Genomic DNA, 24,175 nt, shown 5'->3' on the forward strand with positions numbered 1-24,175 from the left:
GGCAGAACCACATAATTTCAATAAATAGTTTTATAAGAGTTTTGATAATTACTGCTTTATTACATAGTTTAAAATCTGTTACTGCTAGACTTTTTACATTTTTTTAATTAATTATTTTGCTATTTTTGGATTTTGAATTCTTCCAAATGAATTTTGTTATTATTTTTTCTAGCTCAATAAGATATTTTTTTTTGTAATTTGATTGAAATGGCATTGAATAAGTAAATTAATTTAGGTAGAATTTTAATTTTAATTATACTAGCTCTGCCCATTCACACAATTACTATTTCTCCATTTGTTTGAATTTGACTTTATTTGCATAAAAAATGTTTTATAATCATGTTAGTGTAGTTCCTGGGTTTGTTTTGGGAAGTATATTCACAAGTATGTTATTCTATCTATGCTTACCTTAAATGGGTTATTTCCTGCTATCTCTTCTTGCAAGACTTTGTTACTAATATAAGAAAAGGCTAATGATTTATATAGCTTTATTTTATATCCTGCTTCTTTACTAAAATTATTGATACTTTCAGTGAACTTTTTATTAGAATCTCTAGGATTTTAGAAACATAACATCTACAATGTTGTGGTGAAAAATCACTTTTAAAGATTGTTGTAATATTAAGTTATGGTCACCAAGGAATTTACTTATGAAATTCCTAAAATGAAACACTCAAGTCAGAATGGAGTTTATGGTGGTTTAATCACAATGGGAGTAAGAAAACAGGACAGGGAGTAAAGGAGAGAGGAGGAAAGGGAAAAGGGTTAACTCAACCTTCTAGCCGAGCCAGAGGGAGATTAGGCCTTAAGGCCAAGGTAGAAAGGAAAATCAGTCCTTGACTCACATGACCGATCTGAAGGAAAGCTGACTGCAGGCCTCCTCTCTGCTCCAAGCACGAACTCCCATCTCGCTCTGTCTACAGGAAGTGAGCAAATTCCAGAGGCTGTTCCCTACCTCACTTCCTGTGCCTCATAAGTGCCAATGGTGGCTTAAGCTTGGTTTAGGGCAACCCAGGTGGGCAGTTAGTTATTTCTGATTTGTCATTGACTACCACATGCCCTTGTAATTGACTAGCACATGCCCTTGTAGTGTGGGTGTGCACAATTTTGGGTGCTAGACCAAGCAAAATGGAGATTTTAAAATTCCCAACAAAAAGAGACTGTTTTATAACCTTTTTGCTAATTTTGATTCCTTCAATTTCTTTTTCTTCTCTTATTGCTATTTATAGCATTTCTAATACTGTGCTAAATAATAGTGGTGATAATAGTCATCCTTGTTTCACTCTTGATTTTAGTGGAAAGATTTCTAGCGTCTCCCCATTACAAATAATTGCTGATGGATTTAGGTAGATGGTTCATGCCATTTTAAGAAAACATCCATTTATACCTATGCTTTCTGGTGTTTTTAACAGGAATGAATGTTATATTTTGTCGAAGGCTTTTTATGTATTAATTGATAAAATCATAGGGTTTTATTATGTTTTTTATTGATATTATCAATTATGTTGATAGTTTTCTTTATGTTAAACCATCCATGAATTTCTAGCAATAAGTCTTGTTTGGTCACAACATATGATCTTTGGGACATATTATTATAGTTTCATAGCTAGTGTTTTAGTTAGGAACTTTACATTTGTTTTCATTAATGAAATTGGTATATAATTTTCATTCTTTTTTTTGTCTTCCTGATTTAAGAATCAGTAAACTCCTTCTTTACCTGTTATTTCAAATAATTTATTTAATATTAGAATTAGTTGACCTTTAAAAGTTTTATTTATTTATTTATTTAGATATTCTATTTCCTCTTCTGATAGTTCAAGCAGTTTGTATTTTTGTAAGTTTCTTCCATTTCATTTACACTGTTAAATTTGTTGGCATATAATTGAGTAAAATCTTCATTAGTGACATATTCACCTTTTTATCTTTAGTGGTAATAATTTTGTTTTCTTCTCTTTTAAAAATTGTATTAACCAACAGTTTATCTATTTTGTCGATTTTTTTCATAAAGCCAACTCCTATTTTAGTTATTGAGTGGTTTTCTCATTTGCAATTTTATTGATTTCATTTTTAACTTTTTAGGATTTCTAATTCGATACTTAGTTGGGGATTTTTAATTTGTTCTTTTGTTAGTTTTTAAAATTGCATTCCCAATTCATTGATCTGTTCTTTCTGTTTTATTAATATAAGTATTTAGAGGCATAAATCCAAATTACTGCTTTTTTGTATCCCACAGGTCTTTAATGAAGTTATTGTTTCTCTAACTTATAATTCAATATCTAATTTTTACTTTGTGTTTCCATAATCCTCTATTATATGCACTTTTGTTGCCTTAAGGGACAGAAAAATGTATTTAATAGTTCTGCTTTTCTATATTTAAGTATAATGTTTTTGTGCTCTAACATATGGTCAGTTTTTGTAAAAGTACCATCTACCACTGACAAGGTTTCTTTTTTATTCCACTTTAGTTTTCTCCATATATCTATCATATTTAACTTATCTGAGATATTCTATTCATCTCCTTGATTTCTTATTTATTTAGATTTATTTAGCTCTAAGAGGGGAATATTAAAGTTCCCCCTATTATTATTTTATCTGCTTCTATATGTAGCTTATTTAGTTTTTCCTTTAAAAATTTTGTTGCATATAGGTTTAATATTTATGTTTCATTATCTATTATACCTTTTAAACAATAGTTTCCCTTGCATATATTAAATTAATATAGTTTTAATATTATATAGTATCTCTTGATAATATCTCTTTCATTTTAATTTTGTTAGAGATCATTATTGCTATACCTGCTTTTTTTGTATCAGCTGAGACAAAATATATTCTGCTCCAGCCCTTTATTTTTAGTCTATGTGGCTCATTTTTAAATGTTTCTTGTAAATAGAATGTTACTGGGTTTGGGGTTTTGATCCATTCTGCTTTCTGTTTCTGTTTTAAGGGTGAATTCATCCTATTTATGTTCAACGTTATAATTTCTACTTGTGTATTTCCCTTTATTCTATTTTTTCTCACTGTCCTCTTCTCTCCTTTTGTTATTTCCCTACTCAGACTGCTAGTTTCTTCTGTCTACTACATTTCAAATTTTTTAGCCTTCTTAAACCCCCTCCCTTATCCTCTCCCCTTGCCCTCCTAGTTCTAAATCAACCAACCCTCCTAAGAAAGGACAACCCTTTGTCCCTTCTCCTTTATTTCCTGATTCTTCTTCTATCTCCCCTTCCATAAGTTCCTCCCTTATTTCCATATCCTACCCTTTTGCTTCTTGATGTGAATTCCCTTTTAATAATCTTTCCCTCATCTTGCCTTGAGAGACTCTCTTTTATTCCCCTCATCTTGCCCTCCTATTTCTCTAATATAAATACTTTTCTAGGAATCCCTCCCTTTTCTTATCCCTTGCCTTCTTTTCTCTTATTCTACACAATCTTCTCTTAGGTGCTTAGGAGGACTCAGTTTCTCCCTTACCCAATTCCCTCACCTAACTGTTACTTTCTGTGTTAATTTTTGCCCTTCTAGTTGTATGTGTTGTTCCTTTTTTAACCTGAATCTGATGAGGATAAAGTTTTCTTACTACCAACATTCAACCTTCCTCCTTTTCTCTGAGATAGTTCCACTTATTTCTCTTTTCTGTGAGATAGATGTTCCATTTTACCTCTTCCTACCCTATTTTATTGTTATTTTTACCTCCTTCCATTATATTCAACTTGATCTCAAGTCTTCTTTCTATATGTGCTCTTTCAAATTGCCCAAGTAACAATGTCATTCTTAAATTTTATATATAACATTTCCTCATATAAGAAGAAAACTTATAATTCGTCTTTCATATTTACCTTCTTATGATTCTTGTAGATAGATTTTCTACCGAGTTTTGTTTTTTTTCCCCAAGAAGAGTTGAAATTCCTTTTGTTTGTTAAATGTTTGTTTTTCTCTTATGTAATTATGCTCAGCTTTGCTAGGTATGCTATTCTTGGTTGTAAACTCAGCTCTTTTGTTCTTTGAAATATTGTGTTGCATACCCTTCACTCTTTTAATATTATAGCTACTAAGTCTTGTGTTGTTCTGACTTAAGCCACACAGTATTTACATTGTTTTTATCTTGATGCTTCTAGTATTTTCTCCTTAACATGGGAGTTACAGAACTTAGCAATTATGTTCCTTTTCACCTTGGGGTCTCTTTGTGATGGTTATCAATATCTTTTAGTTTCCTTTTTATCCTCTAGTTCTAGAAATTCTGGACAATTTTGCTTAATGATTTCTTAGAGTATGGTATCAAATTTTTTTTTAATCACAACTTCCTGGCAGTCTGACAATTCTTATATTGTTTCTCCATCAATTTTTCATGTCAGTTGTGTTTGTATTTAGATGTTTCACATTTTCTTTTATTCTTTCATTCTGTTGATGATATTTTATTATTTCTTTTTGCCTTAGGAAGTCATTGGCTTCCCCTCATCCAATTCTAATTCTTAATGATTTTCTTCCATGAGTTCTTGAAACTCTTTTTGCCTATTTGGGTGATCTTTTCTTTTATCATTTTCTGGATTTTCTTTATTGTTCTTATTTTTTCACTAATTTTTCCCTTAACTCTTTCATTTGGTATTTGTAATTTTTTAAAAAATCTTCCAAAAACTTCTTTTTGGCTTGTGACCTTTTGGTTTTTCTTTACTATTTTAGAAATGAATGTTTTAACTCTGCTTACCTTTAATTTGAACCCAGATCTTTTCTGTCCTCTAATAGCTTTCTGTAATTGAGTTCTTTCTCTTTGGCTTTTTCCTCCCCCCAATTTTTAGCAGCCAAACCAATAAGCTTAACCATTAGTTTTATATTTGAATTGAACTCTGTTCCCACAGTCTAGGGCAGTGATGGCAAACCTTTTAGAGATGGAGTGCCCAAACTGCAACCCTCATGCCTCACCCCAGACAGGAGTGGGAGGGAGTACTCTCTTTGGGCTGCTGTGCAGAGGGGTGGGTGATGTGAGAAATGTCCTTAGACACATGTGGAGAGAGGATGGGGAGCAGCCCCCTTAGGCTTGAGTGCCACAGGTTCACCAACACAGGTCTAGGGGGTGATGCCTCAGATTTCAGTATTTTTTGTGTTTGCTATTTCCTGGACCCTACTTAGTTCTTCTAATTCAGTGGTTCTCAATCTTTCTAATTCCGTGACCCGGCAATATGGTTCTTCATGTTGCAGTGACCCCAAACCAAAAAATTATTTTGGTGGCTACTTCAAAACTGTAATTTTGCTACAGTTATGATTCTGAATGTAAATACCTAATACGCATTATGTATTCTCATTGCTACAAATTGAGAGGTTGAGAACAGCTGTTCTAATTCCTATAATCCAGGAGCAGGTGTATTCCCTTACCCAATAAACTTCAGTCTGTAATTGATTTCTGGTGTTCCAATTAGAATACCACCCCTAGTTCCACCACTGTAGGCATACAGCTTACCTCTCCCCTGGGATAGCAGCCAGAGACTCCTCTCTCTTGTGTCCTCAGCCCCTTACCCACTTCATTCACCAGTATGAACTCCCTCTTTACTTATTCTCTCCTGAAGCTACAGCCTAGTATAGACCTGGTGTCTGACAGTGTGCCTTGTCCCCTCAAGTCCTTCCTGGTTCAGTAGTCAATTTAGCTGTGCTTTGGTTCATACAGGTGCTCACCACCTGCCAATTCTACTGGTATCCACCAGTGGAATATAGACTCCCTGATTAGGCAGACAAAGTAAAGCTGGCCACCCTGCCCTCAGGGTTTATGGTTTATTAATTCCTTGGTATTTGCTCCTTGGTGTTTATACCACCAGGCAATGCCAAGGTCAGAGATGTCAGAGACCCCTCTTTCTAATCGTCCTTGGTGGTTCTGCTTCCTCTAGATTCTTTTTCCATTTTTCTTCTTTTTAGCATTGATTCCATAGAGTTATTTCTAATTGTGGGGAAATTTGGAGAGCAAGACAGTCTCATGCCCTACTTGGCCATCTTCCCCAAATCTCTCATCTCTCCCTTTAAAAAAACCTTTCCTTCCCTTAACTTAGATAAGCATTCCATTCCTCTCATCTGAATAAACCCTTAAGGAAATTTAGTTAGGAAATTTAGTTGAATTACTTTGGAATGAGTGGGTTTGGGACTTAAGGTTAGCAACAGATGTGAGAGTGTCTAGTAAAGGGCCTTTTTCTGGAGGTTCCCATAAATATTGAGAGTTCCAGGAGTCTTTTGTCTTTTTTATCACTGTAGTCACTGCCACTTGGAGAACAGATGGGAGAAGAGGCAACAATGATAATAATAACTACTATTATTATAACTAATATATATGTAGCCCATTTATGTTTGTTCTTTATAAATATTATCTTATTTTATCCTCATAATTGTGGGAGGCAAACCTGAGGGCCATAGAATAACTGATTTTTTTTTTTATCTGATGTATCCTCCCTGTCCTCTACTTAATTCTCCTGCCATGGGGGAGGGGGGGTCCTTCTTACATGGTTTTCCTTCCTGTGCATGCTACCTGATTTCTCTATCTGAGGAGGTGGGATTTGCCTTACCTTCAACTCCCCAATGTTGTTCCAGGAAAGCCCCAAGTTGGGTGCCATCTGTGCTGCAAAGTCAGTTACCCTAGGTCTTTTGCTTTTTTTTTCTTTAGTTTTTAATTTTTTTTTCATTTTGTATCACCTATTTCCAAATGTATCTATCCCCCTTTCCTTATCCAGAGAACTGTCCCTTGTAGTAAAGGAGAAAAAAGAGAAAATGAAAAGGTATTAAACAAAAGTATCCAACACATCAGCTGAATCTGACAATATGTGTAGTGTTCTATGCCAGTAGCCCTCCATTTCTAAAAAAAAAAGAAAGGGAAGTACATTTTCTCATCTCTCCTTTGGGCCTATATTTGGTTATTATAATTTTATAGCACTCAGGATTTTTTCATTTTGGTTGTACTTCTCTAGCATTATTTTAGTCATTACATATGTTGCTCTTTTGGTTTTGCATTAGTTCATATAAGTGTTCTCAATGTTTTTGTTTCACCCCCTAGGACTGAGTACCATGTCCACCCTCCCAGAGACTACCTGCCATGCCCTTCCTCCAACTGCATGTTGAGTGTGCCCTGCCCTGCCCCCTCTTACCTTTCACAGGAGAGGGAGAAAGTGCTCCAATTGGGCTGCTAGGCAGATGGGTGGGTAAAGTGAGGAATGTCCTCAGCCCATGTGGAGAGGTAGAAAGGAGTGGCCTGAACACTCCACTCCCCTCCAGCTCTGCTACCTGTGAGATGCTCACCTTACCCCTGCTGTGTGCTCCCATTGGGCTGCTGGGCAGAGAGATGGGTGATGTGAAAAAAATGTCAGGTGTGGTGAAAAGGGGAGGGGAGCAGCACCACCCAAGTTTCTCTCCTTTTCTAGTAACAAACTCTGGGGGTGGGAGATGGGGAGGATGGGTGGTTGAGTGCTCAAGAATGCATTCTACATGCCATCTTTGGAACCTATGCCATTGGTTCACTGTCACTGCCCTAGTGTAATTCATTGGCTAGAAGAGTTAAAAGGTTTTTTTATATAGCATTCACTAAGTAATTTTTAAAAGAATTTATCAAATACCAATTACAGAATATAAAGTTAACTCACAAATAGCTACAAAAATTTATTTAAAGGATGTACAATTAATTTTCAATAGAATGAAGAGCACAGTTTTATGAATGACTATTATAGAATGAATGCATAACTGTTCAATTTAGATTATTTATGCTCCAGGTTTTCTTTTTCTTTCTTAAAACCCATACCTTCTGTCTTAAAATCAATACTAAGTATAGATTCCAAGGCAGAAGAGTGGCAATATTTTTATATTATATTACATATCATACATAATATGTTACGTATATAATTAATGTAATGAGTTAATGAAAAGGGGTCACACAACTAGGAATTGTCTGAGAGCAGATTTGAATGCAGGATCTCCATCTCCAGGTCTGGCTCTCTGAGCCCTTTAGTTGTACCTCTAATTTTTCTTCACTAGACTTCAAATATGGAAATAAAAATTAATGAAGAAATATAAATTGTACATATTTCTTATAGTAGCCAAGTGGGTGGTAAATAACTTACCCTCTACTATCATCCCTTGCTCTTTCCTCTTATTTGAAGGGGGGAGTGACATGGTCAGACTTGTTTATTAGGAAAATTTCTATATTGGTTGTGTGGAAGATAGATTGGAGAAAAGAGTTTAAGACATAGAGATCTATTGAAGTGCTCTAGTTCAGAATGATGACATTCTGAACTAGAGTTGCAGTTATGTGGCTATGAGGGAAAGGGATGAAAGTGAAAGAGAGAAAGGGAGGTCAAAATTTGACAACTGATATGATATAAGGAATAGGTATAAATGAGAAGTATAGGGTGACTCTGAAGTTTTAAACATGGCTGACTGGGAAGGATGATGGTGCCCTTAACAGAAATAGGAAAGTTTGAAAGAGTAGTGTTTGGGGAGGAAATGATAAGAAGTTCAGCTTTGGATATGTTGTGTTTGAGATTGTAGGGTGCATCTAGTTGGAAATGTTTTATAGTAGTTGATGGTATGGACTGAGGGCTTTGAATGTTCAGATGTGAGAGTCATCTGCACAGATATCATTAAATCCCTGTATGCTGGCAAGGTCTTTGAATGAAAGAAAAGAGGAGAACCGAGTTAGCTGTGTTGCAATATCTCTAGGTTTAGAGCCACATTACCTTGGATTCTGAATCCACTTCTAGTTAGCAGTGAGAATATGACTGATGCTTGGTATTTTTCTCAGCCTCAACTTTCTCAACAGAAAATGAGGATAACAACACTTGTATCACGTCATACTATTGTTGAGAAGATCAAACAACTCATTATGAAACATTTATAATTTTTAAGTGTTTTTATTGTATTTTTATTTGTTGTTATACAGTTTTATAATAGGCACTGTAGGGCATAGAAAGGACTTTAAAGTATGGTCCTTAACTTCCAGCACATGACAGTTTACTTTGGGTCATAAAAAAGTTGGCTGACAGTATATGTCAAGGCTTATTGTATCTAAAATGGTTTAGTTCTTTTTTTTCAATTAGTAATGACCACTGTTATGTTTCTGAAAGTTGTATATGGCCCAATAGTAAATGTCATAGTGTTATGAAACATTTATATTCACTGTTGTGTAATGTAATTTATTCTAGTCTTCTGTCTTTGGTGCCCTCTTGTGGCTTTTTTAATGAACTTACTGTAGCCAGAAAGTTAGGATGCTTCAAAAATATTTTATTCTTTGTAAGCATTTTTATCTTTGTTAATCCCTTAACATAGTTTTAGTTGTGAGAGAAAGAAAGAAAATTAGTGGTTAATGTTGTTTTTACTTTTTAACTCACTATTGCGCACCAATTCTATACAAGGAGAATGTAAAATAATCTGTTGTTTGGAAAAACTTTTAATATAATGCCAAGAACTTGTTCAGGCTTGCATCATGGCCTCTCTGATTCCCTGAAGTATTGCTCATGCCCCTTGTTACAATTTTAGTTTTCATTCATTGATAAACAAGTCTTTTTTTTTTAACTTTGTGATTCTAAAACCTTTGGTTCATCTTTAAAACATACCTTTGAATTTGTAAAAATTATAATCCAAGATTGAAGTTTGTGTTTGTTAAAGGCAGGTATGACAAAGTCAGCAGTAAAATGGAAGGACCACCTACTTACTGAAATAGCACAAAAGTTCATTCTTTGTACAAATTTCCAGATACTTCAAACTTCATTCAAATCTAGTAATATATATTTGTTCCTTTATCAGTCAATCCCAAAAGCAAACAAATTGATCCTCTGAATCTGATCTGCTTTGTTAAAATATTTGTATAGAACATAGTGCTTAGGAGGCCAGGATTCCCATTTGATCCCTCTGACCCATTCAGTCTTAAATAGAAAAAGAAAAAAGAAAAACCACCAAAGCAACCCAAGGGCCAGCATTCTTGAATATATATTCAGTCATTGAGAAGAGAGAAGATAAAATGAAAACTTGTGGAACATTGAGAGCCATTAAAATAGATTCAAATTCTTCTATAGTTATTTATTATACAGAAAACACTGTGCCATTCTACTATAGTAAGCCATAGAGTTGTACCAAGCTAACTTGTCAATATCTTCCAAAACATCTATCATTTAGCAAATATTTAGTAAGCACTTGTTCTGTGATATATATAGCTACTATATTAATTGTTGTAGAATCAAAGAAAAAAACTGAAACAGTTTCTGTCTTTGAGGAGGGTACATCTACCTGAGGGAGACAACCTGTATATGTATAAATATACTTTAAAAAAAAAAAATATATATATATATATATGGTGATTTGGGAGAGAAGGGACTAGCCACTGAGTGGATTAGGAAAGACTTTACAAAGAAAGTGGTGTTTTGAATTGAGCCATGAAGGAAACTGGATATTTTGAGAGAGATGAAGTTGATGAGGGTTGTGAATTCTGACTAGTACCAAGAACAGATGTGGGTAATGGAGTGTCTTATATGAAGAATGGTAAGAAAACCAGTTTGGTTGGAATGCAGTATGTAGAAGGGCAGTAACATTCAATAAGGCTAATAAGAATGATTAGGGCAAGGTTGAGAAGAGCTTAAAACAGCAGAGAAGTTTGTATTTGATTCTGAAATTAATAGGGAATCAGTGAGATATGTTGAGCAAGAAAAGAATGCGACTTAACTTGCCCTTTAAGAAAATCAGGGGTGGGGGGGAGGAAAAGAAAATGATCTATGTCTTTAACGAATAATGCTTGGAAATGATCAAATAAAATATATTTAAAAAAAAAAAAAAGAAAATCAGTTTGATACCTATGAGGAGATTAGATTGAAGTGAGGAGAAACTTGGGGCAAGCAGACCAACTGAAAAGCTATCACAGTATTTCAAATGAGAGGTGTCCAGGGCCTAAACTATAGTGGTGAACTGTTTGAATGAAGAGAAGGGGACAGATCCGAGAAATGTTGAGGAAGAAGAAGCAATGAGATTTGGCAACTGTTTGGATATGTGGAGTGAATGTAAGTGAGGTATCTAGGATGACAGATCACAAATCTGTTTGGAAATATAATTGTACCCTTGAAATGTGGAAGAGGGAGGAGTTTGATAAGAAAGATAATAAATTCACTTTTGGTCATGTTGAATTTAAGGTATCTTTGGGTACCTAATCTGAAATATCCATTAGTCAGTTTTCTTGCTAGTCAGGAGAGAAACATATAATAGTTTCTTGATAAATATTTCATAACTAACATTTTATGTATATATATTCATTGCATTATGTCAAAGTTTTCTTTCTTTTTCCTTGGCTCTAGGGCAAGGAGAGGTGCAGTCACCAATATCAGAACTTTATTACCCTACAGAGGGGTAGGTGATGATAAGATGTTTACTCTCCAAAGCCTATATCCTGTGAACAAGCCATTCATTGCCATTCTCTCATTCTTCTGCTCCCCATTATATGATATAAATAAGGTTTTTGTTTTCTTTAATGGTAAAGGAACAAAATCTATAATCAGTCACAAGTTAGTGACAGAATGCAGACACAAATATAAACAGTACTCCACTCAAAATCACATTCTTTTACAAATTTCTCATCATTGTCATTTGTTTAGTATTCTCCCCCTTTTGAAACCTTGGACTTATATTCGACTTTGTCTTCCCTTTTTCCTCCCTTCTCTCCCACCAGCCCCTCACCTAGTTTAATCAGTCACCAAGTCTTGCTATGTCTTCTTCTTCCACAATATTTTTTATATTATGCTCTTCTCTGTTTCCATATTCACTGATATTGTCCAGGTTCTCACCTCACATCTGGATTACTGCAACAACTCCCTGGCTGGTCTCCTGTTCCTGAGTCTCTCTTCATTCCAGCCTCCTACTCTAGCTCACACTACATACAGCTGTGAAGATGGGCTATTTCTAGTACTATTTTCTTTATATCAGCACTCCCTGTCCTTTCCCCAACTCAAGTTCCTATAGCTGTGTGGATTCCATCTAAACATTCTTGATTTATGTTTTATATCTTTTACAAATACTTTGTACATGTATATTATATGCAAATACTTTATAAATATTTATTCAAACTTATCTTACATTTCTCCAAATAGGACATATTTAACTGTAAGACATTTTTCTCTTTCCAGAGAGTTCTCCTGCTTCTCTTTTACAATTTCTGCCTTTCATGAACCAGCTAAAACATTTGAGGGATAGGGTCTGAACCTGTGGTTTCATCTGTATAGGGATTATGTGGTGAGAAAACTCTTTCTACCAATGCAATGAGTAACTGCGCTGTGATTTATAGTATTAGAAAATATTAAGGTACTGAGAGGTTATGCCATTTGCCCAGTCAGCCAGTATTTTTGCAGTTGTGAATCCAAGTCATTATGACTTTGAGGCTTCCCTCAATCTACTTTGCCCTGCCCCTCTCAGCTAAAACCTCTTCCAAAAACCCTTCCCAACTGATTTGAATTTCTTAATCTGAATTGCTTTATATACAACTTAAATTTCATTCCCATGTACTTGCTTATGTTTGTTAATTGTCTGAAGTGTATGTTTTGTTTCACTGACTAAATTATGAAAGGGACTCTGTTTTCAACTTTTTATTATAACCCTTGCAGCTTCTCTCATAGCACTATGGAACCTTTAACTCTCTGGTATGTATGTTATGTTGACCTAATCATAATAATAATAGAATACATTGATATAGTAATTTATGGCCACAGTGAAGAATACTACTTAATTTAGTCCTCACAACACACTTGTGAGGTCAGCAGTATAATTTCTCACAGCTATTTTATAAAGGTCAAAATGGCATACTCAGTGCCACTTAGCTAATATATGGTGATACAACTCTGAATCTCGTGCTCATCCCACATCATCATGTTGTCAAAGCACTTGACCTCTGTACAATGTCTCATTCACAAAAGATCATCATTGACATGTATGTTTAAATGTAGATGCATGGTCATAGAAATACACAGATGGATATATTGTACAACAAATAAACAGTATGCAAAGCATTATGCACAAAGGAATAAACAGTCTCTTTAACTTATAAAGGCATCCACAAAGGGCATTTGGGAATTAAACAAGTGTTTATGGCTTACTAAGTAAGCTGGTCAAAAATTGAGACTGATTAAAAAATAAGTAGTATAGGTTTGAAAGGGGAATGAGCTGGAACAGAAGAATCTTATCAAAGCTTTCTTAAGGCAAATTCTTTTTTTCATTACTTTTAATTTTTTTACTTTAAAAAAATCTTTTAAAATTTATTGTTGATTTTTTACCATCATGTTGAATTTTAACATATATATATATGATTTTAAACACACACACACACTTTGCCTTTCTCTTAACTAGTGAGCCTTCTCTAGTTAAAAAAAATAGATTTTTAAAAATCTTTTAAGCAAAACCAGCCCAATGGCTGCACTTGACAAAATATAAGTTTTCCATAGTGTTGAAGGAAAGTAGGTACATTTCCCCAGCTCTTCTGCAGGGGCAGATCTGGTCATCATGATTAAAGTGTGTTCATTTTGGTTTTATTAAGTTTCATATGTTTTTATTTCACAAATGACATGAATGTTTTAGCATAAATACCATTTAGCTCTATCTCTGCTATGATATGTGTTGGTTTGAATTTGTTTAAAATCAAGCCAAAGGCTATTTTACTGTTTAAAATCCTTTAAATCATAAGTTTTGAAAATATAAAGAAACTTAATGCAAAGTGTACCCTGATTATACTTCAAATTGCTAGTCACAATGTGACTTAAGAAAGGGATAGGATTTCCTAATAATGTTTTCAAATATTTTTATTCCATGTGGATTTTATGATTCATAAGCTGGATTATCATCAGTTCTCTGTTTTGCATTCCTGGCACATTACTACCACTTATTGAAAATGCTATTGTATCCCTTACTGGAATTAGCTGTCTTTTACAGTGGTGAAGCATCTGCTTAGCAGATCTCATTCTATAAAGCATCAACATGTTTTCCTCTTTTGAGAAGAAAAAAAGCAATGGTCTATATATAAGTGAGGCAGGACTTTAAATAAAATATTTCAAAAAGCTCCACTTTGTTTGAAAAAGGCATCAACATATCAAATTAATATCAGAATTTAATTCTGAAATAATTTTAAAATTACTAACTGAAATATAAAGTATACTAAAGAAAAGATTTTATAAATACTAACATATTACTAAAGTTTGAGATGGAAATGATTTTTAAGTTCACTCACTAATAATAATTTACAGGTTTAGCATTTTAGGATTTCTGAGATTTTTCTTCCCAACAATTTTTTAAAGAGAGCAAAACAATCTCTATTTGTACCGGAAATAAACTAGAATCCTTTCCATAAAATCAGGGTTGAAACAAGGATATCTATTGTCACCATTTTTATTTGATATCAGACAATATGCTGGCTATAGCAATAATATTAGAAAAAGAACTTTAAGGAAAAACATAAAGAATTAAAACTATTACTTTTTTGCAAATGATAAGATGGTATACTTTAAAAAAAACCCTAAAGAGTTAATGAAACATTAATCGAAATGATAACCTAAGCAAATTGTAGCATACAAAAATGAAATCCACATAAACCATCTGCATTGCTATAATCTACTATAAAATCTAATAGGAAAAGATGGAGAAATTCTATTTAAAATTACAGCAGAATATATAAAATACTTGAGAGTCTGCCTACCAAGAGCTGTACAAAAATTTTATAAATACGACTATATGCCATGGTTTACAGAAGTACAAACCTAAATAATTTGAAACATATTAATTACTTATGAGCAGGATAAATCATACTATAATAATGTATTTTTGTAGTATAATAAATATAATATTAATATAATATAATAAAAATGACAATACTACATAATTTAATTGACTTGTTCACTGTAATATAAATCAAAATACCAGAAGATAGAACTGAAAAAAATAATAATGAAATTTATATTACAGCAAAAAAAAAGGTCAAGAATCTCAAGGAGAATAATGAAAGGAAGTAGCAATATAGCAGACTTAGCCATACTGGAAATCAAAACTATATACTACAAAGCAGCTGTTTTCTAAACAATTTTGGTACTGGTTAAAAAATGGTCACTGGAACAGGCTAGGCACACAATATTTTAAAGCAACAAAAGTATTTCATTCTCTAAATTCGTGTAAACACAAAGACCCTAGCTACTTTGATAAGGATCCACTTTTTGACAAAAAAACTATTGGGAAAATTAGTTAGCAGTAAGTATAGAGAAATTAAACTTAATCCAACACATTATACCAAGATAAGCTCCAAATAGATGTGACATATATATAAATGGTAACACCATAAACAAATTAGAGGAACATGGAAAAATTACCTATCCAATCTATGAATAGTAGAAAAAGTTTGATAAAACAGGGATAGAAGATAAAAATGGATCATTTTAATTATATAAAATAAAAAAGGTTTTCATTAAGAAAACCAATAAAGTTGATTAAAAGGGAAATAATTGGCAAAATCTTTGTAGTATATTTCTCTGATAAAAGTCTCATTTCTAAGACATACAATGAACTGATTTAAATTTACAAGATAAAGAACCATTCTCCATTTGTTAAATAATCTAAGGATATAAACTGTAAATTCTCAAGATAGCCTGAGAATTCACTCAAGTTATCTCTAGCAATATGAAAAAAAAAGTTCTAAATTACTTCTACTTAGTGAAATGTAAATTAAAGCAATTCTAAGATTCCATCTCACATCCATTAGAATGACAAAAATAACAGGAAATGAAAATAACAAATTTTGGAAGGGTTGTGGAAAAATAGGCATATTTGTACAATTTTGGTGAAGAACAGGTACTAGCATCCTGGGAAGCATTTTGTAACATACATTTGTTGACTTAGAAAAAACACAGAACTATTAAATAGTCAGAAAAACCACTCTTTAATTGAGGAAAGGGGTTCCGTGTGATAGTAGGCCTCTACACAGAGCTGTGGGCCACATGCCTACCCAGAGTCCTAGGATTGAATTCTGGTCACTCTGGACACTGACCCCCTGGGAAAGGCAGTGATGCTAGATTGGACAATTCTGAGGAGCCCTTAAAGTTGAGAAACTTAAATGTCTTTCTAGGGAAACATGGGGACTGAAGATAAGAGGGACAGTTGATTGACTTTACAGTGGTAACAAAGGAAAATGAGGACTTCCAGACAAGAATAACAGTGAGGGGCTGATGCTTTACAATGTACCAAGGGCTGGGCCACCTTGGTAAAGTACTTTGTCCTAAGGGGAAAAACCATTGGGACAAAAGAGATACTTAACATCTGATGGGATTAGCTATTCCCACCTAAACTACCTTAAAGTCTGTTGTTAGTCTGTGATCTGTGAAGTTGAACTTTCCCTCAGGGAGGAACTCTCATGTGACAAGGTCTAACCTGGGGCTTTCACCTTTAAGCTAAGTAAACTAGGGTTCATTAAATCTTTCTAGGCTACAAATTTGGGGTCTTCTAGATTCCCTGTTGACACCCTGTAATCCAGTTATGTCCCTACTAGATCTGTTCCCAAAGAAAAAAAATTTTTTGAAATTTTTATTTAATTAGTTAATTTAGAATATGTTCTCATGGTTACAAGAATCACGTTCTTTTCCTCCCTTGCCCCACCCCCTCCCCTAGACATGCAGTTTCATTGGGTTTACTTGTGTCATTGATCAAGACCTATTTCCATATTATTGCTATTTCCACTAGGGTGATCATTTATATTCGATATCCCCAATCATATATCTTCATCAACCCATATGATCAAGCAGTTGTTTTTCTTCTGTGTTTCTATTCCCACAATTCTTCCTCTGGATGTGGATAGCATTCTTTCTCATAAGTCCCTCAGAATTGTTCTGGATCATTACATTGCTACTAGTAGAGAAGTCTATTACATTCCATGGTGCCACAGTGTTTTAGTCTCTGTGTACAATGTTCTCCTGGTTCTGCTCCTTTCGCTCTGCATCAGTTCCTGGAGGTTGTTACAGTTCACATGGAATTCCTCCTCTTTATTATTCCTTTGAACACAATAGTATTCCATCACCAACACATACCACAATTTGTTAAGCCATACCCCAAGTGATGGTCACCCCATTATCTTCCATTTTTTTTGCCAGCACAAAGAGCACAGCTTTAAATATTCTTATACAAGTCTTTTTCCTTATTATCTCTTTGGGGTACAAATGGATCAGTTCTCATCTCCACCAGCAGTGCAATAATGTACCGATTTTGCCACATCCCCTCGAACATTTATTACTTTCCTTTGCTGTCATGTTGGCCAATCTGCTAGGTGTGAGGTGATACCTCAGAGTTGTCCAAAGAAAAATTTTAAATATCTACAAAAATCCTTGTAAAAGGCCTTTATTGTGGTGACAAAATACTAGAAACTCTAGGAATGCCTGTCATTTGAGGAAAGACTGAAGAAATCGTGGTATGTAAATATGATATAATATTTTTATTCTGTGAGAAATGAGGAAATAGTTCAAAGACTTATAAGAACTGATGTGAAGTAAGCAGAAACAGAATAATTTGTACTGTAATGTGAATATCACATAAATGAACAATTTTTATTTGTAGACTGATGAAGACCACAATGAGCAAGACCAGGAGAACAATTTATACAATAACAATACTATGAGGACAAATAGCTTTGAAATCTATAATAACTATGATCTATATAATAACCGTATGTGATTTCAGAGAACAGATGATGAAATATACCACCTCCTTTCTAATAGACAGTTGAAAGATTTAGGGTACAGAATGAATTATATCTTTTTGCATACAGCCAATGAAGTAATTTGTTTTGTTTGACTGTAAATATTTGGTAGTATGAATTTTTCCTCTTTTTCACCCCTTGGGGTTGGAGAGAAATTACAAAAGATTTGTTAATTTAAAAAAATAAAGAGGTAGAGAAGATGCTATTGATGTGGAATGTTGCATGCAATTTTAGATAATCAATGACTATAAACTTCTTAAGGAAATTTAAGTGAGAAAGAAAGAAAGACTATGGGTCAGTACTTAACAGGGATAATAGAATCTAGTGAGAGGTTTTTTTTAATGAACTAGGGAAACTTGGGGATGTTTGTGGGTATCAAAGAAAGTAGCAGAAGATAGGGAGAGAGTAAAGATTAAAGAGAGCATAATAATCGGGGCAGTCTACTAGAGAAGGCTGAGAAGGGACAAGATACATAAAGAAGGGATAAGTTTTAGTGAAGAGAACTTTATTTTTTTCAGAGACTAGAAAAAAGGAGGAAATGGTTTGGGGAATGATGGCAAGGAGTTGTGAGATAAAGATGTATAGAAGAGAAAACTTTTGGTAAATGTCCTTTTTTTCTGTAAAGTAGTGGTAGTCTCTCGGTGACCGAGAATGACAATTGTCTTTGTGCATTTTCATCTATTGATGTACCCTCATGTGGCTTTGGAGTCCAAAGGCTGAGGCACAGAGTTTGTGGCACATGGGGCATGGGACGCCAGTTGTTACGGGAGGTGCGGTTGTGGCCTGGTGTCGGCGTTTACGTGCAGTGGCAAGACATCGACATCGCTCATCTTCAAAGGTGGCGGCGGCATGGTTAATGTGGATTCACCAGCTGCTTCTGACAGAGGCAGCAAGTTCTAGTTGCTTTGGTATAATGCCAGCCCACTTCAGGTTTGACTTTAGCTGATCCTTGAATCTCTTCTTTGGTTGGCCTTGTTTCCTGAGTCCAGCTGACAGTTCACCATAGAATACCTGTCTTGGTATTCACTGTGGGTCCATGTGAATGACGTGTCCAGACCATCGTAGCTGGGTTTGGAGGACCAGGACTTCGATGCTGGTGGAGTTGGCTCTGTCGAGGACTTCCTGGTTGGTGATTCAGTCCTGCCATCAGATCCTCATGATTGACCGGAGAGAGCGTTGGTGGAATTGCTCCAGCTGTTTCATGTGCTTCCGGTACAGTGTCCATGTCTCACAACCGTACAGGAGCGAGCTGAGGACCACTGCGTTGTACACTTTGAGCTTCGTCGCAGTGCTTACACCTCTGTGTTGGAGGACTTTAGAGCGCAGCCGCCCGAGTGCCTGGCTGACCTTTTGGATCCTGGCATTAATCTCGTGGTCTAGGGACCCGTCGTTGGCGATGGTGCTGCCCAGGTACTTGAAAGTGTTGACGTTAGAAAGCTGCGTGCCATTGATTATAATGCATGGCTGGTTAGTTGGCCTCCCTGGTGCAGGTTGGAACAGCACCTCTGTTTTGCTGAGGCTGATAGTCAGGCCAAACAGTTTTGTTGCGGTGGAGAACCTGTCCACAATGGTTTGGAGATGATTTTCTTGGTGGGCCATGAGAGCACAGTCATCTGCAAAGAGAGCTTCCAGGATGAGTCTCTCTGTTGTCTTTGTTTTTGCAGTCAGGCGGCAAAGGTCAAATAGTGAGCCATCCAGTCGGTATTTGATGTAGATGCCCAGGTCTAGATCCATCACAGCATGTCATAATGCTTGGGTGAAGTATAGGTTGAATAGTACCGGAGCGAGGACACAGCCTTGTTTCACGCCATTGGAGATGTTGAAGCTATCAGAAGTCTCTCCATCAGATAGGACTTCCCCTGTCATGTCAACATGGAAGAGCTGGATCAGTTTGATGAATTTTGCTGGGCAACCGAGCTTGCTAAGGATCACCCACAATGCGTCCCTGTTCACTGTGTCGAATGCCTTTGTCAGGTCTATGAAGACAATGTAGAGACTCAGGTTCTGCTCAAGGCATTTTTCCTGCATTTGCCTCACCGTGAAGACCATGTCGATGGTACTACGATCTGGTCGGAAGCCACATTGTGATTCAGGCAGGTTCTGCTCTGAAACAGATGACAGGAGTCTGTTGAGTATAACACGGGCGAGGATCTTTCCAGCAGTGGAGAGTAGTGAGATGCCTCTGTAGTTGTCACAGGCTGCTCGTGCACCTTTGTTCTTGTACAGGGCTATGATGGAGGCATCTCTGAGTTCTGGGGACATGTCTTCCTCTTCCCATATGCTGGTCAGCACTATGTGGAATGCCTGGAGCGCCTTTCCATTTAAGGCCTTGTACACCTCGGTTGGGATCCCATCTTTACCGGGTCCCTTGCCTGCACTCATTTGTTTAATGGCTTTTTGGACTTCCTCTATTGAAGGAGAGACGTCAAGTTGTTCAGTGGTGCAGTTTTGGGGGATCTGGTCAAGGGCACTTTGGTCGACTGAAGAGGGTCAGTTGAGAAGCTGACTGAAGTGTTCTTTCCAACTGTTGCTGATGCCTTTTTTATCTTTTATGAGAGTGTCACCGTCAGAGGATAGCAAGGGAGTGGTGGTGGGTTTTAATGGCCCATAGACAGTCTTGAGGGCACTGAAAAATTGTTTGTAGTTTTTTTTGTATCAGCAAAGCACTGGATTTCTTCTGCCTTTTTTTCCCACCATCGGTCTTGCATCTTCCTGATCTCACACTGTGCCGTGGCTTGGAGAGACTTGAATCTGTCTCTTTTTAGGAGCAGAGTTTGGGTTATTTTGCCACTCCATAAAGGCTTTGTTCTTTTTGCTCAATAGGTCTTCAATAGCAGTGTTGTTCTCATTGAACCAGTCCTGGTGGTTGCGTTGTTTGGGGCCTAGGACTGCCTTTGATGTTTCCTTCACTGCATCTCTGAACTGGTTCCATTTCTCAGTTGAGCTTCCAGTGAGTGGTCCCTTGGCAGACAGCTTGTCGTCCAGGCAGGACTGGAATGTTTGCAAATAAGATGGATCTCTAAGACGACTCACTTTGTAAAATGCACGAACTGTCTAGGTGCGTTTTGGATGGTGAGGCGCGATGCGCATTTGAAGAGTCGCTCTAACCAATCGGTGGTCTGTTCAGCATTCAGCTCCTCTCATGGCTCTGGTGATCTTTACATCCTGGATGTCTCGCTGGCGTACAATGATGTAGTCAATGAGATGCCACTGTTTTGATCGTGGGTCCATCCACGTTGTTTTATATTTGTTCACCATTCTGAACACAGTGTTCATGATGGTGAGTTCGAACTCTGAGCATTTGCTGAGTAGCAGTAGGCTGTTGTTGTTCATTTTGCCCACGCCATGTTTGCCGAGCACTCCTTCCCATCTTTCATGGTCCTGGCCAGTGCGGGCGTTGAAGTCTCCCAGTAGTATCAGCATGTCATTTGTGGGCACTGAGTGCAGGACGGCACTCAGGTCAGAGTAGAACTGCTCGATGATCTCCTCTATGCTGGTCAGTGTTGGGGCATATGCACTGATGATTGTGGCATACCGGTTTTTGCTGAGAGGCAAACGGATCTTCATGAGCCTCTCGTTGATCTGTAAAGTATGAAGTGATTAACTGCTGAGAGGATGGGGAGAGCTGGTGCTGTAGAAAGCTTGAGGAGAAAAGCAAATGTCCTAGAGCCATTGTAGAGAGTAAATAGCAAATCAATTAGAGAGGAGTAAAAGAATTGCTTTACTACAGTTATAGTGTTATGGGGGTACAGATGTGTACCCCTGGGGTTCAGGAAGGATACCTTTTGCAAGAATGCAAGATTCCAAAACTTAGCTTAAAAACAAAAAGAGAAATTTATTCATTTAGGAGGTAATGTTGAGAATGGCCAGGAGGATAGCAAGGTGGAACAGCAAGATGGGGATCAATTCCTTGGGAGGACAGCATGAATGGAAAAGCTGTTCCCCCAGTTCTGGAGATTTTATACTTTTTACAACAGAGAGTGTTAGTCACCTAGGCATTTGGCAAGGTGCGGTGATCAGGTGATCATCTGCCTGGGGACATAAAGTCTCCTTAGTTTTAGGGAACAAATCAGATGTCTGATTGGATCGAGGTATGGCCTCGAGGTGCATCTTTCTGTCCATCTTAAATCTAGAGGAGGATCAAAGGAAGATAGTCATCTCAGGACCCTACAGGAATCATTGGGTGTTTTTAGGCTCAGAGTCAGGAGGATGTAAGGGAGCAAGGAAGTTTCCCTGATAATAGTTTGCCTGGGTTTCTGGGGGTACAGTGGCCATGTCAATAGTTCATTCAATAGTATATAGCATAAATTTTCAGTAGATCCAGTTGGCATAGTTGTGTGACTTCCTCCAGCTTCATTCAGTAGCATGTAGGAGATGGATAGTGAAATATAAGGGTGAGGATTGGCAAGAAATGAATAATGATAGAACAGTGTGCCAAGGATTTGAAAGTAGAGGATAGAATTAAATTAGTTTAGTAAGGAATCAAGATTGATTGAAGGTCACTGTGAGAATTAAAAGATTTTTTGAGGAATAAAGCATAGAGACAGAGTCGTTGAACTAGATAAAGAAATTTCAGAGTTCTGGTCATTGAAGCATGTAAAAGATAAATATATGCAAGAAAACCAAGGAAGTTCAGAAGGAAACAGACAAATAGGATAGCTTTGAAAATAAGATATTGAATTTATTATATACCTTCTTTAATGCAAGCTCCACATAATAGAGGCTTACAGTTCCATATGCAGTCTTCTCTTTTGGAGTGGAACATTATACTGTGTTTATGGATTTTTTTTCTCTTGTGATTTGTCAAGTGCAGAATTTAAAAATTAATGTTAAAAGAAAAAGGAAGGTCAATGTCTTAGGTTCTGGTGGATGATAGATACTAAGATTTGTATAAAGTATTAAATTTGGATAAAGTGAACCTCAAGTAGTAGCTGTGTGATGAAATATGTGGGTAATATTGATGTTAAGTTTGTAGACTTAGTATATCCAGGTTAGATGGTTACCTGATACACCTAACCAGGGAATAGGGCCAGCAGGCCCTCTAGGTACCCAGAACACTATCTGACTCTTAGACAAAGATTTAAAACATCAAAGATAGGGTTTATTATTATTCAAATGACGATGTACTGGAGGACTAGGAACAAAGGAATCCCTAACTAGGAATTCTGGGTACTCCTCCACCTTTTCTAAAGGGTCTACTTAGAACCATCTTCCAAGTCTCCTGGATGCCTTTGTTTACACTTTCTGTCTATACAACCCACTATATCTATGTATATATAACTATGTATATGTCTATACAACCCACTTGATCTACCTAGTCCTCACAAATAATGTTTGGATAAGTTTATAGTTCGTCAGAGTAGCAGCTTTGAACTCTTGGTGAGTTCATCCTCTTTGGCCCGGGCCCAAGATCGCTTCAGACCTTTCTCACAGACAGGTTGACTGGCTTGCTGGAAGTTCTCTTCACAGATGTCAGGAAACATGCTCAGGACTCAGGACCACAGGAGGATGACAAATTAGGATACTGATTTGTTAGGATCTCAATCACAGGAAACTAGGATAGCAAGAATGGTAGCTTAGGCTCTATTGGGAACAGTTAGGCAAACCCTCACTTGGCTCAGACGGGAACAAGCCACAGAAAGTTGCCTCTCCAAGCTCTTCCAAGGACAGGAATCAACAGCCCTCAACTGTCCCAGTGGGTCTCTCTTAAATCTTCCCCACACTCTAGAATAAGGTCCTTACAGTTCCGTGGCATGCTGCAAGTCCTCTTTGCAAACTCTTGCATCTGTGCTCCATTTGCAAAGCTTTTCTTTCCTTTTCCTCATTATAGTGATAGCAATAGAATGAAAGTCTTGAATTTCAGTAGGAACAAGTATTTTTACTGGTAATAGTGAATGAGGTGCTTTGGAAGAAGGTACAGCAAGTGCTGGAAAGGTGAGTTTAAAATTGAGTATCATCTTGAAATCAACAAATATCAGAGCCAAAAGATGAAAAGAACACAGGAGGAAGAAATTGGGAATGAAGAAAAACTCATTAACTATAGAGCAAGAGCTTCAAAGATCACAATGAAAGTGGTGGGCAGATATGGCATGGGACATAGAGGTAGGGAACTAGCCTTGAGTTAGATAGGGATGAAAGAGTAGGTAATAGGAGTTCCCCAAATAACATTCCTTGATTACACTATAAATTTATTGACCTCTTAAAGAACCTCTGAGGATAAAGGGGTCCCAGTCAAGATCACAGGCCTATATTTTGTAATCTCTACTCTCTTCCCTTTTTACTCTTTTGTGTTTCTGTTGAACATACTAAAATCAGTCAGTAATCATTTATTAAGTAAGTACTTTCTTTATGTCAAGAAGTATGGTCAGTCCTGGGCACAAAGGTATAAAAATGAGATAATCCTTGCCCTCAAGTAACCCCCATTTTCTATATGAATTACTATAGATATCACATGTAAAGATAATCTAATCT

At 36.3% G+C, this 24,175-nt stretch overlaps 1 protein-coding gene across 7 annotated transcripts in view; it reads left to right on the forward strand.

Annotated features, from left to right (window-relative positions):
- STK3 (serine/threonine kinase 3) overlaps positions 1-24,175 on the forward strand; it is a 540,259-nt gene that overhangs the window by 404,260 nt on the left and 111,824 nt on the right. The window lies entirely within an intron of this gene.

The sequence above is a fragment of the Monodelphis domestica genome, chromosome 3 (genome assembly GCF_027887165.1).
Source record: "Monodelphis domestica isolate mMonDom1 chromosome 3, mMonDom1.pri, whole genome shotgun sequence".
NCBI classification, from domain to species: Eukaryota; Metazoa; Chordata; class Mammalia; order Didelphimorphia; family Didelphidae; genus Monodelphis; species Monodelphis domestica.